The following is a 4,883-nucleotide window of genomic DNA, read 5'->3' as shown; positions in this document are numbered from 1 at the left end:
TTGGTGGCTGAAACCGTTTGGCTGGGCTAAAGGCCCAGGTTCTAAACACACCAGTGTAAGTAAGATATTCGAGCAACGCAGTAGGATACAACTTAATATTTAGCATGTTTACACGGCAGTTGTATTGCTAGTAAAATGAAAATTGATACAGTTTGTCAAACAACCGATATACAAAATGCAGTACCAAATAAAAGAAATTAAGCTTGGTAACCAGCAGCAACAAAATAACACGTGTTAACTAGACCACAATATAGCTTCGAAAGAGTCATTTCAGAGCATCAGAGATAACTAACACCCCTAAGTAATGTTCATATCAATTCCAAGTTTCGTAATGATGCGCCAGATTACAAAATGTTAAAAGGCTGTTCTTGCGCCTGCTGGTGTTGCTAAACGTTGGAAATGGGAAAAGAAAAAAGAAGCAATGTAGCGAAAGAATAAACAAATGAAGGGCATAGATTTGTAAAACTGGATCACGCATAGGCAGGTAAGTCATTTCACATCTGACTAAACAGTACACCAGTTTTCACAAACGTGTCAGCTCTCCTACTAGGCACTGTTCACCACACAAGCGGGGCACCGACGTGGCCTCAGACAAGCGGGGCACCTTTTGCAGTTTGTTTGAAAGCGAGGAAAAACGGCCGGAATTATTCGATGGCGAAGCGGGTTTCCGTGCCCGAACATTTTTCCCATGAAAGTGCCGCAAAGGTACTATAGAGTTTCATTTACCGGCATACTAGTGCAGACGTATACGCCGATTATTGTGTGCAGCATCGAACATGTCAACAACACGCTGAAGGTCTGTCTTATTGGCTAGAGACCGTTCTACCGCAAGCACAGCTAGGTCGCTCAGACGGTTGTTAGTCATTTTGCTGCGAAGATAAGTCTTCAGTCTTCGAAGGCACGAAAATGTGCGCTCGCAAGAAGATGATGATGCCGGTATCGTCACGGCGATAACACTTAGCTTGTGCAGTTCGTGAAAGGCTAACTTATACTCTTCCAAGACGGTGACCAATTGCAGCAATGTTTCTATCTTGCACTCCCTTTCGGCTTCGATGCGCTGAAGAAGTTTAATTACCAACTTGCATTCAACTTCAACGCTGTTGATGTCGCATGCATAGTGCTCAGCGAAAGGCTTGAGCAAATAGACGTCCATAAAATTCTCACTTTGAGGGTGGAGGGCGCTGACTGCGCAGAGTACGTCATTATTTTCCGCAAATCCCCTAGTCAGTTCCACAATGAGGTGGTCCAAAACAGGCAGAAAAACTTTGACTCTAAAAGTTTTTTTTGAATCTGGAGACTTTTCTTCAACGGGCCGTCCTTCACTTAATACAAACTGCTCTAAATGGAGCGGAAGGCGCTTCGTTCTCTGCTTTTCCCTTTGGGGGACCCCGTTCTCCTCAGAAATAGTGCAGGTTTGCTCCCACACAGTGTCAAACGCGCTCTGCGAATTTCTGATTTCGGATAACTCGTCAATGACAGTGTGGACCATGAGGCATGCCTGGATAAGGTAGCAGTCTTTACTTTGTAATATGTCCGAAAAAACCTTAAGGCGGTTGAGTAGCTTGGTGAATAGCCTTAAATGGAAAAGAAAAGAGGAGTTCATTTGCTCCAGCAGACCCCCGGCTTCCGTTGCCCGCCTGCTGTTTGTAGCGATGACTTCGCTGAGGCATACAAGAATGGCAGGAAAGCTTTTCATGGCAGCTGTGCAAGTCGTTATCTGGCAGGCCCATCGTGTATCGCTGAGACGCTGCAGCTCTGTCACGGGCAGACAATCTTTTTTGATCATCTACATACAGGGAGTGAACTGCAGATCCACTTAGGAATACATAAAGGCTTTCCAAAAGAGAGAAAAAATCCCTCACCGGTTTTATCGCCTTGCAGACATCCACGATGACAAGATTGAGACGGTGGTTCATGCAGTGTACGTACACTGCCTGTGGCACTTCCTGCCTGAATTGTGCCTGGACGCCTCGTGACGTACCGCTCATGACACTTGCACCATCGTATGTTTGAGCAATTCACAGTTGAGAATCAATGCCGCAGCGATTCAGCGTTTCCTTGACGTAGCTCAGGAGCGACTTAGCATCCAATTGCTCAGCGTTGCGGAATCCAAGGAACCTCTCAAAGACAGCACCATTGAGGTAGTACCTTACTACCACTGACAACTGTTCCGTCTTACTTAGATCCTTCGTTTCATCGACGATAAGTGCAAAGCACTGGGAGCTTTTCATCTCTTCCTTTATACTTGTTAATGTGATGTGGCTGAGAATTTCGAGGATCTGGTCTTGTATCGAGTGATGAACGTACTTCGCATTCGCTGCTCCACCATTCAGTTTCTTTCCTATAATGTCGTCATATTTAGCAAACAAGTTCAAGAGCTCAACGAAGTTTCCTTTGTTTTCACTTCTGGCACTTTCATCGTGGCCCCTCTGAGAGATTCCCTGAACGGCAGTAAATCGCAATATATCGGCAACTCTTGCTATATAGAGGCGATTTTCCTGCACCTCCCTGGAGTACGCGACGCTGAGATGTGTTGCAACCGACCTGCTTTGTCCTCCCGCCTTCATCTGCGTGAAGGAAACTCACGATGCCTGGCGAGTCTTATGCACGAGTGAGTTTTCGTGCTTCCTGAAGCCACCGTCTCTTTCTAGGGCATTTTTCCAATTACTGTATCCACCATTGAAAAATGCAGATTTCTCATTGTCACCAGTTGAAAACATTCTGCAAGGGTAACAGAAAGCTGCGTCAGCCTGCGCGCTGTACTCCAACCAACGAAATAGGCGGTACTAGTTTGAGTTGAAGCTCCTGCTCAATTTGCCGTACTTCTTAGATGGAAATGGGTTCAGTATTGGCTGTGTGGGTTTTTCTGTCTTGAATTTCGAAATGTCCAACTGGCCTGCGTGGTCGACATCCACATCAGAGGCGGTGAATTCTGTCGCAGAATCAGGTTGATGTCTTGCGGCACACGATGCGGAAAGGTCATCACATTCGCGGTCCATGTGCCCTGACGAGGACGGGAAAGCATCGTCAGACGCGATGCTACGCACAGTCTCTTCAAGCGGAATTGAAAGAAAGCACTGAGCATTTTCTTGTTCCTGAAGCGTCTCCGAATCTTCTGCTGTGGAAGCAAAAAGCTCGGGGGAGACGGCTTTTTGCTTGGCCCGCTTGCTCGAAGGCGAAAAGAAGTCGGCAAAAGACCTTTTCTGTGACATACTGAGGCAACCCAATGTAGACTGAAGGTTGGAAGGGATGGCAGGGGAGACCCACGCCGTAGAGGGCGCTGCGGGGTAGGCCGCTGCCGTTGAATGGGGGGGGGGGGGGGGCAAAACTCGTTACAAGAATGTTGACCTCTCCGATGTTCCCTTCAAACTGTCTTTAAAAAACCTGTATCTTTGCTCCCACGCTGCACGCGTTCTGCACGTGTTTTTGAGAGTTTCGCCTCGCGCGCGGTTAGCATGTACACGCTTTTGTCGCGTTTAAGATCGCCGCAATTTAAGAGTTTTTTCGTGGCAGCAATTTGGTGAAAGGTCAGCGATCAGCTCAGCCATGTAGCAGATGCGGAGCAAGTGGTAGTAGACAACGCCATAATCAAACTCTATAAAAACATGTGCGATGGCAAAATGCCTCATTAAAAAAAAACTAGTGATTGCGACCATCTGGTGTGCACAGAAATGTGTCATACGAGAACTGCACGGAGATAGCAATGTATGGAAATGTATTTATCAAACATTAAGCGTAGTCCGTTGCTTGAATCATTATTACATTTAATGAAAGGCATCCAAAGAGCAATGCGCTTGTTGTACTCGTTGTTAGGCTAGTTAGTACATGTCTCAATTAAATAGTCAATTTCGCGCCAAAATCACGACCATACTGCAAATGAAGAAAACACATAGACAGGGCGGGCGCGCTTGTTGCATAGACAAATGTCCTTGTTACTAACCGCGTTCCAATCTTACTCTTAAAACGTGTCGGTATGAAGGGGTCACGTTTATGATAAATACCCTTTTATTCTAGCTTTACTTGATAGTTGCACGTGCGCGGAACAAATTTTCGCTGAGCGTAAATTTTGGAATCAACAGTCTAAAAGAGAATGCTTTAAAATGCATAGTCAGTTATGCGCTTCGCTGCTTATCATACCTCTGCGCCGTTTCTGCGTGAGATGCCCGTTTCCTGTAAGCCGCTGAAACTATCGTCAGTACATAAGAAGTGTGCTCGCTTGAGTCACTTTGCAGTTTTCCACAAAATGGCTGCTACAAATCATTGTCGAAGCTTTTGGCAACCACATTCTTCCATCGGCGCTGCTTAGATACAAAAAATATATAATCACACATCACAAATACCACATGTGTACACAACTTCAACTACTACAATATCGAATAACAGTAGCAGCATAAACATGTCTTCGCAATTTTTTGACAGTGCTGAAAAGACGGAAGTTGAAAGTAATATGGCAATCAATTTGCGCTTTTAAGATGCAGATATGTATGTCCATGTAACTCAAAAGCTTAGAGGAGTGGTGACGCAGGAATAAACTCCTGTCAGGTTAAATGCATCGTGCACGTGCTCATTTTTATAAAAAAATTTACTTGTCTCGGCGCACTGTTGCGATCCATGCTTGTCGCCTGCTTTTTATGTTTGGGAATGTTGAAGTCGACCCCTTCGTGTTTACATGGCCATTGTCACAGTTGACGACACAGCTATGATTCCCTCCTCTTTGTCGCGTTGACATGGCGGAACCAGGGCTGTTTCACGTGCAGCGCGCGCTTCACAAGTATACGCGGGAACCAAAGGGAGTGGAGGCTGTACGCGTTTTCCGGCAGGGAAGCGTTGACGTCGGCGGACAAACTTCTCGGGTCTTCTCTCTCACGACGGGGGGGGGGGGG

The 4,883-nt window shown here is 46.1% G+C and overlaps 1 pseudogene; it reads right to left on the bottom strand.

Annotated features, from left to right (window-relative positions):
• Positions 1 to 336: 336 nt before the first annotated feature.
• LOC142771272 (zinc finger MYM-type protein 1-like) lies at positions 337 to 1,920 on the bottom strand (annotated as a pseudogene).
• Between the last annotated feature and the right edge of the window lie 2,963 nt (positions 1,921 to 4,883).

This window comes from Rhipicephalus microplus, chromosome 9 (assembly GCF_043290135.1).
Source record: "Rhipicephalus microplus isolate Deutch F79 chromosome 9, USDA_Rmic, whole genome shotgun sequence".
In the NCBI taxonomy this organism is placed as follows: Eukaryota; Metazoa; Arthropoda; class Arachnida; order Ixodida; family Ixodidae; genus Rhipicephalus; species Rhipicephalus microplus.
Note: the sequence above shows the minus strand (reverse complement) of the source record. Positions and strands in the feature narration are given on the sequence as shown.